This window comes from Periophthalmus magnuspinnatus, chromosome 22, assembly GCF_009829125.3.
Source record: "Periophthalmus magnuspinnatus isolate fPerMag1 chromosome 22, fPerMag1.2.pri, whole genome shotgun sequence".
Taxonomy (NCBI): Eukaryota; Metazoa; Chordata; class Actinopteri; order Gobiiformes; family Gobiidae; genus Periophthalmus; species Periophthalmus magnuspinnatus.
Genome location: NC_047147.1, coordinates 731,912 through 750,989, shown reverse-complemented (window position 1 = coordinate 750,989; position 19,078 = coordinate 731,912). Strand labels below are relative to the sequence as shown.

Sequence of the window (19,078 nt, the reverse complement as noted above, 5' to 3'; positions counted from 1 at the left end):
ATGTGAGTGTGAGTAGGCAGCACGGTGGCTGAATGGCAACACTCATGCCTCACAGCAAGAAGGTTTGGTTGGATCCCCGGGTCGCCCAGGCCTTTCTGTGTGGAGTTTTTCATGTTTCTCCCCGTGTCTGGGTGGGTTTCCTCTGGGTACTCCGGTTTCCCCCATCAACCAAAACATGAACGCCCTTCGAGACAACTGTTGTTGTGATCTTGGGCATTACAAAAATAAAATGAATTGAAATTGAACTGAATATGAACACACAGAGAGGTAAGACAAAATCACAGAGTGTATAAGGTGGACTAAGTGAGTGTGACGTCACCCACAGCATTTGGCTCCAGTCAAATGAAGCTCTTCGAGGCTAGCAGTTATAGGGAAAATTTTGAGCCCAATTTCATATTTCGAATTCAGACCAGGAGTATTATATTTGGAGCAAGACTGCTCATTCCCACCCGCACCGCTGGTTTAGGGACTGGGTGCTTAGCAATTCTGTCAATCTAACATGTTGATAACACTAGCAGGTGCGACCTTTGGGAAAGAAGGCACTTGATTTGTCTGATATTAATGTTCTTAACTTGACTTACAGACAAAATAGCAAATTAAAAACACCAGGATCATGTAGAGCGGGTTAATACAAACATTTTAAGACCAAAATGACGAGTTTGACAGCAGCATTTCAATGTAAAGTGAATTGGAGCCAGAGTCGACGGAGCCAGAAGCACCCCCATGCTCACTTCCTATTTGAAGCACAGCAGCTAGCACGTTAGCTATGTCCATTTATATATACACAGTCTATGGACAAAATGTAAGAGCTTAATATCTGATACATTTTCAATATTGAACCAAGACGATATCTGACAAAATCCTGCAATAATACTGATGCTGATGCTGGAACCTAAATCTTAGCCTCATCCCTAGCCATTTTTAGCCCGTTTAGCTGTACATTAGCAAGTGTTGTGTTCTCTGTAGAAACCCGAAACCCGGCTCTGTTTCTAAGCAGCAGTTTGTGTTGCACCTCAGTGAAAGTGTAAGTGATATACCTGAAGACTTGTTGTTGGGTTTGACAGTTCATTATGTGAGGCCAACTACACTGTAAATGGAGTCAGGAGCGATGGCTTAAAAACACTTGAATCTAAAGCTGCAGTATGGAACTTTTCTGGTGTAGAATCTGCCACCTTCTCGTCTCCATGGAGATGTTGATGCCTTGTATGGAATGTTCATTAGTATGGCAATAAATATGTCTACCTTCATGGAGACAAGTAGATGACAACTAGTCAAGTTAGTGGTCAGATCTGTGGAAAGGCGAACTGAGGTCACAATAGGAATGTTTTTCAATGTATTTTTAGCAATAAAACACAAGCATACAAGTTTATTGCCATACTGGAATGCCTGGAATGTACAAATTCCAGGCAGTCATTTATCTCCATGGAGACAAACGCTCATTTTTTAATATATTTTTTAGTATTTTCCCCCTTCAAGGCACTCAAAATGCTTTAGATCAAGGAACCACACACATTCACACATCAGTATACACAGACTCTGGGCACGAGGTCGGTTAAGTCTTATGCCCAAGGACACAGCAACAGTATTCATCTGTGGGAGCTGGAATCGCACCGTCAACTTGTGGGTCAGTGGATCACCAACCTTCAGATTAATGACCAAACCACTCTACCAATTGAGCTACTGTCACCCCCACACATTGCAGCTTTAATATGGACTAGTTTAGACTTGACTGTATTGGTAAACTGTCATTTTTACTACTTTGGAGATTAGATTAAAAATAATAAAGCATTTATAACAGTTGAGTTTTACTGTCTTAAAAACATGAAAAAACAGAACAGGTTCATTTGAAACAGTTTGCAGCGGTCCAAAGTTACTCCTCACTTACGTTATGCATTCTAATGTATCCTAATTACTCACTATGATGATTTATAAGCACTTTTCACAACGTTTTTTCTGTGACAGTAAAGCTAAAAACAACTAGCTAACAATTGATTATTGGATATTATTATATATTAGAAGAGGGGCCCTCTTCGGGTGGGTGGAAAGCCTTTGCCTCAAGTGGAGAAGTTCAAGTATCTCGGGGTCTTGTTCACGAGTGAGGGAAGGATGGAGCGTGAGATTGACAGGCGGATCGGTGCAGTCTCTGCAGTGATGCGGTCACTGTATCGGTTCGTTGTGGTGAAGAAGGAGCTGAACCGGAAGGTGAAGCTCTCGATTTACCTCTTTTAATCTGTTTAAGGTTGTAAAAACTCAATTTAAACATATTCTCAACTCAACACATTTTGTCTTTTGCAGTGTAAGAGCAAAGGGAAGGTCCACATCAGTCTAATGAATGGGTGGATTCTTGTACAGTGTGGCAGTGAGTCATTATAACACAGACTCTGTTTTACGTCAGACTGAGCACCAAAGGTCACCACCACCAGCACCTCTGAAAGAAAATATCAAACTCTTTTTCCATTTTTCCAAGACAGCGGAAAGATGGGAGGAAAAAATGAAGAGCGAAACCCACACAGATATATAAACTCCACATAGGCCATGTCACGTTCCAGGCCAGATCTGTGGAGACGCAAACCCTGGTCACAGTTAACGTACTACTAGTGTAGTGTTTTTCAGCAATAAAAACACCTGCAGTTGAATAAACACATGTTAGACAAATGTAATACCATGCTATGGAATATCTCTTTGGAGCTTGTGTCAGACCCCCCTCGAGTGCACCTGACATAGTGCACCTTTAATTCTCCATTTTCCAAGATGGCGGAAAGATGGGTTGGAAAAATACAAGAAACTACAGGAAACCCACAGATATACAAACTCCAAACTCCACATGTCAAGTTACAGGTCAGGTCTGTGGAGAGGCAAACCCTGGTCACTGTAAAAGTGTATGTTTTTCAAGGTATATTTGTCAGCAATAAAAACACCTGTAGGTGAATAAATGCAAGACAGACAAATTTAATGCCATACTGAGAAATATTACAGGCAGTAATAACATCTCCATGGAGACAAGCTTGTGTCAGATCCTCCTCGTAGTACAACTTTAATTTTTCATTGACCAAGATGAGAGACAAAAAGAGGGGAGTGGAAACGCGCACAGACACACACAAAGTCAGGAAATAGAACGTTGTTATGAGGTGTTAACAATGTGCCACCATTATCTAGACTTACTCCAGTCCATATGTTCCATCTTTAGTGCAGTTTCATTTGGTTACACAATGAAGATTAACCAGTACATACAAAGATTAACTACAGATTAATTACTTGGAATGAATGACTTAAGATTTTAACATGGCGTCATTAAAGGACATTTATTACTATTACTAAAAATGTAATTCTACTTATTTTCATACAGCCTGATCTGGGAATGTTTATTAGATTTATTTACAATGGTTAATCAGGTGATGACCACAGACTGTATAAAGAAGTGGACTAGGTGAATGTGACGTCACCTACACCGTTCAGCTCCAAATGAAGCTCATCGACGTTAGCAGTTATAGGGGCCAATGTGGAGCAGAATTCCATATTTGGAATGCTGACCACGAGCATCATAGCAACTAAAGAGCCAATCCAGAGTGAGATTGTTGAAAGGAGTGACCACAAGGAAAGAAGCCAGCTGATTTGTGTGTTATTAATGTTCACCCCAGAACTATTCCAAATGTGAAATAATGATAAAAACAGATACAATGCAGAATCTCTGGAATTTCCTCATTGTGCGACGAATGCTTCACTTATATGATCCTCTCTCAACTAGGCCTGAGACAATATTGAATTTTGTGAGAATTACAATGGCTAAAATAATTTTGATTATTCAACGATTACATCACCATAATGATTAAAGTTGTTTGGATATGAATAATTATAACTTTAACAGAATATTATAGATAAGGAGGGCTGTCAACTGAAATTTTGGGGCCCAGGGCAATAAGCCTCACAAACCCCCCCGTAATACAAATTAATAGGAAGAGGGTCAACAGACCCCTTTGTCCCCCTCGCTGACTGCCCTGTGGATACGTTTTTCTGCACATTCAGGTGATATAATGGCGATTATCTTTGTTGCTGATTATCACGATTATATAAACTGTCCCACAAGCGATTATTGTCAACCCTTTTTATAACAATAAACGATATTATTGTTTATTGTCCCACCTGTAATCTCAACGCTGAACACCTTTCCTGTCTCACGTTAACACAGATGTGATATGGTGACATCCTCGGCCTGATGCAGTATTTCTCCCTGTTAGCCCTGTTCATGGAGCTTTAGTTTGCAGCACATGTTGGTTTGGTCCTGATCCTTTAGAGCTTTAGCTGACGCTGCTTCCTCTGTTCATCCTTCAGGGTTGTGTCCACGTGGCACAGATCACAGCTAACATCAGCTTTGCACACAGACCAACTGCACTGCTTTGGGTTTGTCTGAAAGTATACAAGTACACAAGTATTGATCTTATTCCACTCCAACAGCGCTTTCTTTGTAGTAGCACTTCCGATTAAGTGGAAATCCTATTCCTTTCAATGGGGAATTTAGGAAAATAAATATTATAATATTATATTAATATTATATAATATTATATAAAGTAGGTTGGTTTGTGTTCAATGTTTATGTGCAACAACAAGTCAACACTGCACCGATTCTCTGGGAGGCTTCAAAACAGGCTCTGTCCCTATAGAACGTATTTGCTTCAAGATCAGCAGCTCCATACAAAATTAAACAATCCAAATGATAATGGCGGTGCCCACAGCAACTTCCAGAATAAGGTGAACACAAGTAGTGACCAGTGATTACAGGGGATATTAACCATGAACCGCAATCTGTAATCTGACAGTTACACAGCAACTTCCTAACCTTGCAAAGAAAGATGGATATTCGCAATATTTGTGCGTTCATAAACTCACAAGAATCCATCTTGGTGTGGTCCTGCTGGTGCGATGGGGCCCATACAGTGGTTGCCGGACCAATCACAGAGCAGCTTTGAGGCTCGGGAGGAAGCCAAAGGCGAAGTGCCCAAACCGACAAATGAATTTCAGCCTAGGTGCAGAAAGTCAGAGCTTTGTGCATCTGAACAGACAGGACGTCTCTGCTTTTCTCTCAGCTGGATGGAGCAAAAGTTGAATCTCTTGGCCTTTTCCGCTGTGATGCTTTGACCAATCACATTCAAAAATTTGCTGTGACGTTCCTTTTCTGTGAGAGCCGTTACAGACTGATAAGACTAAGTGTTACACATATCAAATCTGTGTTAAGTGTCTTGCCCAAGGACACAACAACAGCATTCATCTGTGAGAAAAGGAATTGCACTGCCAACCTGTGGGTGAGTGGACAAACACTCTACTAACTGAGCCGCTGTCGCACACATTGCAGCTTTAACATGGACTAGTTTAGACTTGATTGAATTGGTAACCTGTCATTTTTGACTGGTTTGGAGATAATTAGATTAAAAATAATAAAGCATATTATCCAGTTGAGTTTTACCGTCTTAAAACATGAAAAACAGAACTAGTTCATCTGAAACAGTTTTCAGCGGTCCAAAGTTACTCCACACTTACCTTATGCATTCAGAGCATCATGATTACTCACTATTATGAGTTTATCAGCGCTTTACACTACTTTTAGAAATGGTAACGCTAACAGATTTCACCACAGCACCACAGAATTCTGCCATGTCTTCCAGCTCCATGTTAAACTGTGGGGACTCTGCAGTGTTGAGGTGTATGTAACGATAATATACAGAGATAGAATAGGCCTGTAGAATGGAGCAGATAACAGTAAGAGCAGAGGAGGGACACAGCTCAGGCCTGAAGAGGACAAAAATGCAGCATCAGGAGATTCCACTCGCACATCTGCTTCTATTTAACAATGGAGGCCTTTGATTCACGGCTCTGAACAGAGACAAGAATGGACAAGACCTATGGAACAGCCCAGTGCATGATCCAAGGGTTGGCCATATCCCCAAACATGTACTGAAATGTGCGTTTGGATTATGTGCTGACAATATCCAGACTATGTTGTGGAAATCTGTCAGAAATCAGCCATAACGAGCCTGTAAATATCTTTGGCTGAAGTTCTTTCTCTTTCTGTGCCATCCGTGAACTAAAATAAATCACAGAACTGTAGAAATATTGCACATTTTCACAACAACAACTGCTATATTATAAATGTTTCCATACCTTCCACCTTTACCAGTCTGCTTAACTCATTTTTAAAGATACACTATGGAACTTTTACTGTGGAGGGTCTGCCAACAGTTCGTCTCCATTGAGATGTTATTTTGTTGCCTGGAATCCAGGCCAGGTAACAGGTCAGATCCCCACATGTTTCTGTGCAGTTTTGAAGCAATAAAACATCTTTAATATCAAAAATGCAAAATAGATATGCTTAATGCCATAATTTGGAACATTCCAGGCAAAGCAATATTATCTCCATGGAGACAAGCTGGTGAGGAGACCTCAACCTGAAACGTTATATAGAACACCTTTAAAGTATCAAAGGGTTAAAATCTAAACTTAAAACCAAGACTAAAGCAGGACAAAACGAGCCTAAAACCAAACTTACTGAAAACATTTAGGTCTGGGGCCCCAGGTGTCGTACCACGATCCCTTCAACTAGACCGGCATCTAAGAATTATTGTGTAAATGACTCACAGACTGTTTAAAGAAGTGGACTAAGTGAGTGTGATGGCACCCACAGTGTTCGGCTCCAAATGAAGCTCATTGAGGCTAGAGCAGTTATAGGGGGCAATGTGGAGCAGAGTTCCATATTTGGAATTCTGACCACAAGTATCATAACAGCCAAAGAGCCAATCCAGAGCGAGACTGTTAAAGGTAACATTCCTTCATCCCTTAGCAACGCTGTCAATCAAACCTGTTGGTAACACAAGCGGAAGCAACCTCGGGGAAAGAAGGCGCCTGATTTGTGTAAATATATATATATATATATATATATATATATATATATATATATATATATATATATATATATATATATATATATATATATATATATATATATATATATATATATATATATATATATATATATATATATATATATATATATATATATATATATATATATAATTGTTAAAAATACTGCCATTCCTAAACTGTATTTATGTAGCAGTCCAATACTTGTGCAGCCCTCTTCCTGTGACACAGACAGATCCTGTTCCTTTTTGGTCACTGAAGTTTAAATCTGCCCTCTGTTTATTCAGTTGATGGGAAGCACAGCTGATCTAATACATTTTAAACCACATTATCAGAATGAGACTTAAACATTTCCTATTGATCGACTCCAGAGGGAAGAGATGAGAGTGGAGGGCTATAAGACAGGACTCACTTAAATGACTATATCAGCCTGTGTTTAGCAGATCCATTCTTACCATGTGTATACTTTTTTTGTAATAATGGGGAGATTTTTCCTTTTTTTCATTGTAATACCAAAATATTTGAGCTGCAGTGGGTTGAAAAAGTCACTTCTATTGCTAAGTATTGCATGAGCATCATACATCATTTTGACATTTTCTTCTCTCGGGGTAAGAAGTTTGAGATCCTCCCTGATGGTCTGCCTTCAGCCCGTAAGCTCATGTATTACACCGGATGCCCTGCCAGATCCAGACACTTGCTACAGCTGCTCAGTAACAGCCACAGACTCTACATGAACCTGCAGCCAGTGCTAAAGCAGGTCCGGAGACTGGAGGAGAACGAAGGTAATGCGGATTACAGCAATGTGTTTGGTTTTAACTCTGTAACTCAACAGTAACACCAAAACTCACATCTGTCAACTGGACAAAACGTTGTAGGAGTGAAGACGTTTGGCTGTTCATCCAAGCTGCTTCTTCAGTTCTGGTCAGATTACTGCTGGACACTGCCTTATATCTGTCTGACAGGAGGAGCTAACTACACAGCAACTATAAACACCTATAATTTACGGTTTAAGTTCTCAATAAAAAATAAAAAATGCAGACGTCTACTTCTAAGGCTGAGCATCTTCTTAAGGTAATGCTGAGTTAAAATGATTCTGGTGCCTTCCTCTGTAATTTCTTGGGTATTACCTGCTTCTGTCGACATCTACAGGTTAAAGTGTAAGTGATTCTTATGCTCTGCTAATTTCTTGGAAATATTTTCAAGCTCTTTTACCAGTTTGATGGGGGTTTGCCCGTGGTTCTTGAGAAGATGTGTAATCCCCCAGTCATCCAGGTCTGATCCATAGCAAAAGAAAAACATCACTCTTACAATGTTTTTGTCCAGTTTAATATTTTTCTTTTGCTATGGATCAGACGTGGACGATTGAGGGATTACACAGACATAAACAATCTTTATGTTCAGATTAAAGTCTAATAAAACATCAGACAGAGCAGTGCCTACAGTTAGCATCACACTCCCAGGGAGTCATATACTCTCTGCATCTAATTCATTTTATTGTCCAAGAATCAGGTAGTGTGTGGTAGCATGCTAGCTGTTTAGCTGCAAAACTCCACTGTGCAGTCTTAAAGTTGTGAAATGTGCTTATAAACTAATAGGATGCTCTGAATGGGTAAGTGAGGAATAACTGGACCACTGCAAAGACTTTGGTTCCAGTTTTTAAAAATTTTTAAGACGGTTAAAATCAGGCGTTTTATTAGAATTCCACTTGACTGCAGCCGTACAGTCTCTGTGCCTTTTTATCCCGGGCTCTTTTGAGGGAGGTGAGTGCAGTGTGGAGGCTGGACCCTGAAGCGCTGGCCCCTGATGTGGAGGCTCCTTCACTGCATCAGATGAATGTGCTTATGTAACAACCACTGTCAAAGAAGCAGTCACTCTGCCACTCACCCTGAGGCCACACTATGGTCACTGCTCTGAGATCCTTGGCCTTTTCATTTCAAACCATCATGAAGTGGAACCAGCTCCAGATGGTCTGAAATTGTCTGTAGACTTTAAAATGTATAGTAAAATTATTATATATTTTAGCCAATCAAATGTGTGGACATCTGGTTAATCTGTACTGTTCTGTTAAAAACCTGTACATAATTATTTTTTATATTGGTTTGGACAGGAGGAAACATACTGTACTAGACATGGGGACATTTTACTGTATCTTCCGTATTTTCCAGACAAAAAGTTTGTTGCAACCCCGTACAAATTTTTTTTTCATAGTTTGTCCGGGGGTGTAACTTGTACTCAAATGTGACTTATATCTGAAATTATTAAACTATATAATTTCACATCTTCGTTATTGTCACATTGAGAACTGCACAAGGGCACTCTAGGCTTGTGAACCAGTATGGCAGCCATGCAGAAGAGGAAGCGGTGCTTCATCTACCTCCAGAGTTGTTCAGAACTGACACCAAGGATGAAGAATTCAATAGATTTAGTGTTTTGGAGTGAGATCAAGAGTAAACTTGTTAGCTTGTTTTTTATGCTTTAGTTATCTGATCTGAACTGTTAATATCTTACGTTAACAAACCAGACACGTATTCAGTTCTGTCTGTGCTTCTTGTAGCTGAATAAATATAAATGTGTTACGTTAGCGTGCTGTACTGATATTCACCCCATGTTTTTTTCTTAATATGCATTTTTGGCTTGTGCGACTTATATTCTTACATAATGTTAATGATGAACTGAATGGATGAATGAAACGTGTATTTTTAATGTGTGTTCACCTGTCCAGGGACTGCAGATGGAAAGTAGAAACAGATAAATCTGTAACAAATCATATTTTCTTTTGTAAGATTGCTGAATCTGTACATAGACCATGACAAAAAAAACAAGCTCTGAGTGTAAGATCGACTCAAATGGCAAAATCTGAAATGTTTCAGATATTTTGAATTTTTCCTAAAACTGTGCAGCCCAACTTCCCTACAGTGACACCATTTCAACTTGATTTGCTACATACTCTTTAAAGGTAGGCAACGTAACTTATTTTGGTGGCTGTTATGACACTGGCTTGTCTTACTGGACCTTGTTTTGTCTGAAATGTTCCACTGTACAGCATTACACTACTTATCCATATTCATCTATTCATCCATTTATTGCTCAAAATACAGTGAAGAACATGCATTCTTAATATGAGTAGGGTTGCCTCTCCACAAATCTGACCTGTAACTTTTCCTGGTAGCATCACCTGCTGGTCTTCATGGAGAAAGCAAGTTTAATGCCGTATTTTGGAACATTCCAGATAAATCAATATCATCAGCATGGATTTGAGCAGGAAACAGACTTCTGTACCTGTACCTCAGGAGAAAAAAGCTAACTGAGTTGAGGAAAAACATTTAAACATTAATTCTGATGTCATCAACATTCCCTGGAGGGATGAAGTTAACTAGAGGAACTGCTCTGTCTAAGGCTTTGTTACTCAAGTTCGACTTTAATCCGAGCATTATCTGACCATAAAGAACTGATTTAGCTGGAGCTACAACAGGCAAGCTGATTTCAGCAGCTAAACAAGTCCCTCTCAAATAATATTACAGTCACAAGATAGCTAGCATTAGCATTAGCCAACAATTTTTCAGTTAGTCTCTCATCTTTTTTGTTGAAAATCTCGCTCCTAAACAGGACTATGTTTTGAACTGGACTGAAAAGTAAAAGTACTTTTCATATGGTTTGAGGGGTTATTTGTACCATGTGTGTGGAAACATCCTGACTAAAGTTTAAGAGTTCAAGCTTCAGCTTTGAGCAAAACAAAAATAAATACACAAAATTCATAAGAAAAGATAAGAAATAGATTTGTATTGTTACTGTGACCAAAATATGAATCATTTTAATCAGTATCTCTACATTTACACATTAAAAATGAACAACACTTGTGTGAAATACTTTTACTTTTTACTCTTAAAGTACATTTTTAAATGAGTACTACTTGAGTAGTTTTCTTCATGTGATACTTTTACTTCAGTAACACTTTGCCTCTGTATCTGTACTTCTTCCACCCCTGCAATGATCATAGGCTCCTGAAAATGTGCTGTTTAAATCCATTTTGGTTTTTTTCATGAGTTTTCAGACCTTAAAACTTTTTTGTCAGTGTCACCATGGTAACTGCTGAAATTTCCACAATAGACATACACGCAGAAGCCCTCCTCCAGCCTGATGCCACTGCAGAGTATCAGTATGGTAAACCTAGAATAGAACATTCCACATTCACACATTGTTATGGTTTTCTCTGAGGTGTTGCACTGGAGCCGAACTAAACCAGTTCAGGTGAGGCACGAGCTTCCTGTCGGAGCCTATTGTCAAAGGACTAACCCTTTAACCCCACGGCTCTGACTCACACAAATATGCAACAAGTACACAAAGAGACACACACAGAGACACATACGCAGAGATACACAGACACACACACAGACGCACACGCAGAGATACACAGAGACACACACAGAGACACATACATAGAGATACCCAGACACACACACAGACGCACACAGACACACACGCAGAGATACACAAACACACACAGATACACAGACACACACAGAGACACACACGCAGAGATACACAGACACACAAACGCACACAGACACACACACATACACACAAACACACACAGATACACAGACACACACAGAGACACACAGACACACACACAGAGATACACAGATACACACAAACGCACACAGACACACACGCAGAGATACACAGACACACACAGACACACACAGATACACAGAGACACAGACACACACAGAGATACACACACACACGCACCCCACACACACAGATACACACACAGAGATACACAGACACACAGATACAGACACACACAGAGATACACAGACACACACAGAGATACACAGACACACGCACAGAGATACACAGACACATACAGAGATACACAGAGACACACACAGAGACACACACAGAGACACACACACACAGAGATACACAGAGACACACACAGAGATACACAGACACATACAGAGATACACAGAGACACACACACACAGAGATACACAGAGACACACACAGAGATACGCAGACACACACATGCAGATACACACACAGAGATACATAGAGACACACAGATACACAGACACACACAGAGACACACACAGAGACACACACACAGAGATACACAGAGACACATACAGAGACACACACAGAGATACACAGACACACAGAGACACACACACAGAGACACACAGAGACACACAGACACACACGCACACAGACACACACACTCGTGGGAATGTGGTCATGGTTAGGTTTTCTGAGGGGGATTCTAGTAGATTATTTATGAAGTACTGTTTCATTAAACACATATATTCAAACAAAAAACTTATCTAAATTACATGAGGAAGTAGCGACCCAAACATGCCAAGAAAAAATATATGAGTATACAGCCTGCTCAGGAGTAGTAGTAGTGATAGTAGTAGTAAAAGTAGTAATAGTCGGTGTTGAAAAGAAACAAAGCAGCAGCAACCTACTAGTAAGTTGGAATTGTAAAAGTAGTTGTAACAGTAATAGTGGTAATAGTAGTAGTAGTATTAGTAATGTTAATAGTCTAAGGTGTAGCAGGAGTAGTAGTAGTAGTAGTAGTAGTAGTAGTAATAGTAGTAAAGTAGTAAAAACACTTTCTGTAGACAGTATACGGTGATGTTCCACATTAAATGTTGGTACTTTGTGTTCTATTCCCATGTCTTATATGTGTGTAACCCCTCAGTGTCCAGTAGCTTCATAGTGGTCCATTTATTTATTTATTTTTATTTTTTTAAATAGGGACAAAACACATTAATGAACATATACAAGATATGTAAATATGTTGTCAGATTGTAGCCTAAGGCTAATTTCCATCTGCTGTCCCTAGACAGGTTGATGTAATCATAAAACAAATGCACACAGTAAAAACAATACACCAGAGAGACAATACAATAAAACAAACAGACATAAAGAGATGATCAGTCTCAAGATCCCAGATAAAGTGCAAGGTGAAATTGCTAAATAACCCAGCTTATATAGTGCTATTCTACAATATATTGCATGTGCCCTCAAAGGTAAAATTCTTTAGTATATTGCATATTGTCCATAAGTAAAATATTGATAAATAATTAATTAATAAATAGTATATTGCATCTTGCCCATTGCACATTATAAACTATTGTACATGATCACACACCTGTGTTGACCTGAGCCATGTCTTTAAATGGCCTTTAAAAGTAGTGAAGCTGGGGGAGTCTCTAACTGCAAGTGGTAAACTGTTCCACAGAACACTGCCCTTATATGAAAACACATTTTGACTAAAAGAGGTTTTTCTGTCAGGCACCTCACAGTCACCTCTGGTTGTGGCCCTGGTGGAGCGAGATGAAAGAGTTGACCTGTACCTAATATAGTCATTGAGTGGGGGTGGAGCTAAACCATGCAAAGTCTTATACATCAAACAGGCATTTCTAAATTTGATGAAATTCTGAAAGCTCAATAGATTGTATTTGGAGAGAACATTGCAACTGTGGTAGGTAAAGGGTTTCTTGTCCAATATTTTCAGAGCTTTTTTATAGAGGGACTCTATTGGCTTAAGAGTTGTAACACCTGACAAACACCAACTGGTTATACAATAACTAATGTGAGAAAAGATCATACAATGTAAAAACATCATTGCAGCTTCATTAATTAATGACCTGCGTATTTGATTAGCCATGAGTCCATGAGTGTACTAGTCTATGTGTCTTATACTTGTAAAACATACAGATCACATCATTATAAACATTTTCAGGAACGGTTTAATTCTGTCCTGTCAAGGAGACTTTTTCAGTATTGATTAGTATCTGATTTTCAACACTTTCAACAACCCTTGTAACTAGTTGTAGTAGTAGTAGTAGTAGTTGCACAACATTGCAACATTATCCAGTACTTTTTAGCAGCTCTGTTCAAAACCCTGTGAATGTTTAAACGGTGCTGAAGTTCTAACTCTTTACAGATGTGTGAATGGACCTCTCCCTCTAACTTGGTCTAACTCCAGATTCTCATTTTTCCCACCAATATAAAGTCAAACGAGCCAAACTTATTAAAAAGTGCAGTGTTTGAGTGTGTGTGTCTAACCACCAGATTAGCCACAATACTTTGAGCCTGTTCTATGTAAACTATGTGAGATGGAGAGATACGCGGGTCTATGGAGACGGCCGACTTCCTGAAGGAGCAGAGTGAAAGAAAGGGACAATGTGAGGAAGTAGAAGACGCACACAGGAAGAGCCATGGTTCTGTCTGTGGAGGAGGGGCTGAGACCAAACACAACCAAGTCCTAATTACAAAAATCATTCGGCTTTGTTTTGTTGTTTTATTTTTTGCTCAGATATTGGTGAAGAATCGTCAGAATCTTTGTAAAAGATACCACTATTAGTAGTAGCAATAGTCGTAATAGTAGCAGTAACTGTAGCAGTAGTAAAGGGCTGGGCAATAAATGGTGCCGAGCCCTTGTCACGATACTTTCAAATTTGATTTCAATACTGAGGAATAGACTCAATACTCGATACTCGATTGTGATACCATGATAAATGGACATAGCTAACCTGCTAGCCACCACATTCCAAACAGGAAGTGATCAGGGGCGCGCTTCTGGCTCCATCGACTCTGGCTCCCATTCACTTTACATAAGAAAACTGTGTTCTCTCTCTGTAGCTGCTGCTGTCAGACTTGTCATCTTGGTCTTAAAATGTTTGTTTTTATTTTACGATTGTATCTGTAAATCAAGATATGACCATTGATAACAGACTGACCAGACGCCTTCTTTCCCCGAAGTCACTATTGCTAGCGTTAGCATCAGGTTTGATTGACAGCGTTGCTGAGGAGTAAGGGACGTTACCTTGAACAGCTTCTTGAGCTTCATTTAACTGGAGCCGAACGCTGTGGGTGACATCACACTCACTTAGTCCACTGTATATATATGTGTGTGTGTGTGTGTGTATATATATATATATATATATATATATATATATATATATATATATATACCATGTTATATGGTCTATAGTATTTCATTGTTTTAAGGGATTTGCTTACACCTGACGGATTGCAGCTGTGTTGGGGTTAAAGTAGCTCCATGGTAGATACGTAAATAACACATACCACAGTTATTATTTTGGAGATATGCAAAACTGAAATACCGAGTATACTGTCCATGATGAATTAAAACCTATTCTTCAAAACAAAGCAGAAATGCAGATATAGACATCTTACTCCAGCTGAGAGGAGTCTGTGAGCTGAGCATATAAACAACATGGGATTTTACGGCCTCATAAAGACAAACCCCTGAGCCAGATTTCAAAAGTCAAAGGAAATCACCTCGAAATCAACTCAAAATCACCATGAAATCAACTCGAAATCACCTCAAAATCAACTCAAAATCACCATGAAATCAACTCGAAATCAACTCAAAATCCCCTAAACAACAACCAAACTTTTCAAAGAGGCGTGTTTAGTCTGACTAATGCCATCTATCATCAATGGGATGGTCTAAACAAACAGAAGGAGACGAGAGAGGAGGAGGAGGTGAAGAGAGAAGAGGAGGAGGTGAAGAGAGAAGAGGAGGAGGCAAGAGATGAGGAGGAGATGAGGAGGAGATGAGGAGGAGAGGAGGAGGAGAGAGAGGGGGAGAGGGAAAGCCAGGAAACGAGGAAAGAGGGTGAGAGGGGCGAGAGGAGACGAGAGAGGAGGAGAGGAAAGGAGGAAGGGAGAGAGGGGAGGCAGAGAGGAGGAGGGGAAAGGAGAGAGGGGGAGAGAGGAGACAAGAGAGGAGGAGAGGAGAGGAAAGGAGAGAGGGTGAGAGGGGAGAGGAGTGGGAGAGAGGAGACAAGAGAGGGAGAGAGGAAAGGAGAGAGGGAGAGAGGAAAGAAGAGAAGTACGAGGAGGGGGGGTTATTGTGAAATCCTGGTCATCACCTCATTGACGTGATCTGAGTCACAGTCTACGTCAGGCAGGTGTTTCAGCAGCAACTTTTCACCCCAATGTTTTCACCTCTCCAAATGTTAAGACTTGAACTAAGACTAAACCAGGCCTAAAACAGGACTCTACCACGAGGACTCTGGGTTTTTAAATGAATGAGGGCAAAATCAGGACTAAACCAGGTCTAAAACATGTTTACGGGAGCGTTCAGACATGTTTGGTCCCACCTGGTTTGATACCAGCTTAGTCCTGATGTAGACTTGTTTGGGTCCTCTTTTAGTCCGGGTGATGAGTCTAAACCCACCCCAAATGTGCTCTAAACCAGACTAACCAAGAACTAAACCAGGTTTAGACCAAGACTAGAACAGAACTAAGTTAAGTCTTCACCAGGACTCAAACCAGAACCAAACAAATGCGAACACACATCTACCACATCAATACATCTATACCAGGACTACACCATGACAAAAGCAGAACTTTACATGAGGACTCGCTCTAAAGACTCAAATATGAATAAAACAAAGAGTCCAACACAAAACTGATCTCAAAGCCTAAAGCTTTGAGATCAGCGCACCATTGCTTGAAAACCACTGCCCCTCCTTGTACAACATACCCCTGCACCTTTTCCTGTTCAACTCACTAAAACACTGCTCGTTTATGGAGCCTTTTTTCACCATAAACAAAGAATGTGAAGTATCCAAGATGGCCGCCAATGCGGAGGATGGAGGAAGCATAAGCCCAGTCCCAGAGGAGCACCTTTAAACTGCACAACACACATTCAAAACACTGTGTGTCTGAGATGAGCGCGTATGAGCGCGTATGAGCGCGTATGAGCGCGTATGAGCGCGTATGAGCACATGCTCATTTATGTTAACAACACAACAGCTTACTCAACATCTATGAATACCAGTAATGGTAGCAGTAGTACTACTAGTAGTAGTAGTAGTACTAGTAGTAGCAGTAGTACTAGTAGCAGTAGTACAGTAACAGTAGCAGTAGTACTAGTAGTAGCAGTAGTACTAGTAGTAGTAGTGCTAGTAGCAGTAGTAGTAGCAGTAGTACTAGTAGTACTGGTAGTAGCAGTAGTAGTAACAGTATTAGTAGCAGTAGTACTAGTAGTACTGGTAGTAGCAGTAGTAGTAGCAGTAGTAGATCTAATCTGAAAGGTTGGTGGTTCAAATCCTGCTTTCAACATAAACATTATTGGTTGAGAGGTCAGATCCACAGACCCACAGGTCGGTGGTGCGATTCCAGCTCCCCCAGTTGAATGTTGTTGTTGTGTCTGTTGTTGTGTCCTTGGGCAAGGCACTTACACCACCTTGCCTAGAGTGCCTGTGTACATTGGTGTATGAATGTGTGTGTGGTTGGTTCCTTGATTTAAAACGCTTTGAGTGGCTAGCTGTATAAAAATGTCACTATTTACCATATATAATAGATATAATAGATCTATATTTGTAGGATTGTGACGGTAGTAGGAACAGTATAGTGATAGTAGTAACAGAAACAGTAGTAGTAGTAGTAGTGCTTGTTTTTGTAGTTGTAGTAGTAGCAGTAATAATAGCTGTAGTAATGCTGGTAATGGTAGATAGATATAATGCAAGATATATGCATATACATGTTGTGATTTTAATTCTGTGTCTGTATATATGAAAAGTGCTTTACAAATAAACCTGAGTTGATAAGGTAGATATAAGTTTGGAAGTTCACTTACAACTAAAAAAATATTAAATCCAAAATATCCAAAAGTCAAAACAGATGTTTCAAAGTTGACCAGTCTCTTTGCCATGGATGTCTCCATCAGCAGCTTTACTCACTCTACCAAAAAGTCAGAGATAAACCAATCCAGCAGCACTTACAACACATCCAACCATCCCAAAAGAACTCAGCACTTACAACACATCCAACCATCCCAAAAGAACTCAGCACTTACAACACATCCAACCATCCCAAAAGAACTCAGCACTTACAACACATCCAACCATCCCAAAAGAACTCAGCACTTACAACACATCCAACCATCCCAAAAGAACTCAGCACTTACAACACATCCAACCATCCCAAAAGAACTCAGCACTTACAACACATCCAACCATCCCAAAAGAACTCATCACTGTTACGCAACAGAACAACAGAAGAAGAGTACACCGCGTTACATGAAACGCTCCTGTATGACTTGGCACGATGATTAAAACAACAGTCAACCACAAGTACCGACACTGCTTCTGATGTGTCTTTGAGCAAGTCCCTGCAGACACAGTTTAACTTCTGAACCCACAACCTCTGGAATCACACAAAAGCGCGTAAATGATGGGTATATTTGTAACAGTGGCATACCTGCAGACGGAACAATGTCCTGGAGAAGCGAACGGGAGGAAATCATCAAGACTTAAGTTACACCAATGAATTATTCAAACCCAACGCCAAAAGTGACACAAAAGGCCATGAATCTACAAGAATTCCACAGTAGTAAGGAATTATGGGAATACTTGGGAATTTCAACACTTTATAACCAGAAACTACTCACTCTGGCTGTCTATAAAGTATGAACAATGTTTGGAAACTGGGAGAGAACCCGGCGCACGCGTAAATGGAAAATAAACCAGCCTAGATAACAAGACCAACTCCAAATTAGGTCCCCTGCATATAAATGATTTAAATGTAAAAGATAAACAAGAAATGGCTTCTCTTGGCTCCCTCCTAGTCCCTTCGTGGCGTTACATTCCTGTAGTTTTAAACTGCTGGAGCATCAGCGCCACGGCTAAAGCAGCGGGACATTGCGCTCTGGGTCTGCGTTTAAGCCGTGGGCTCTTGGTGAAGCTGTCTGCAATGTTTACGAGAAAAAAGCAAGGATTTGTTAACTGGAACAAGTTTAAAATAGTCTTGCGCGCTCAGCCTCCATGGCGTCAATGTAAAACTCCCCAACCGTTAAGACTCCAGTAGCGCGTAAAAAGGAAACGCGTTAAAAAAAAAAAAACGCACGTCTTAGCACGAAAACATGAGCAAAACATAACTTACCGTTGCGACAAAGTGCAAATATTCCAATAAAAAGAAGTTAATCCGATAAATTGAAGTGTTTTATCCACAAATAGATACTCCAAAAGTCTTGTGTAAGTTTCGGGAGAGACGTGGCTTGTACGCTTTGGAAGCGAACCACATTCTAACCCGCTGGAGCCGTGGCAAGTAAAGAAATACATGTGCAGCGCAAGGCGGAGATGTGGGGGTGGATAGGTTCAAGACAGCACTTATAAAA

The 19,078-nt window shown here is 40.1% G+C and overlaps 1 protein-coding gene across 1 annotated transcript in view; it reads right to left on the bottom strand.

Moving 5' to 3' along the window:
• The window catches only part of frmd6 (FERM domain containing 6), a 69,463-nt gene extending 50,487 nt beyond the window's left edge, over positions 1-18,976 (bottom strand). The window contains exon 1 of the mRNA XM_033988854.2: positions 18,844-18,976. The gene's annotated coding sequence lies outside the window, so the exon portion shown is untranslated. The remainder of the gene's footprint in view (positions 1-18,843) is intronic.
• Between the last annotated feature and the right edge of the window lie 102 nt (positions 18,977-19,078).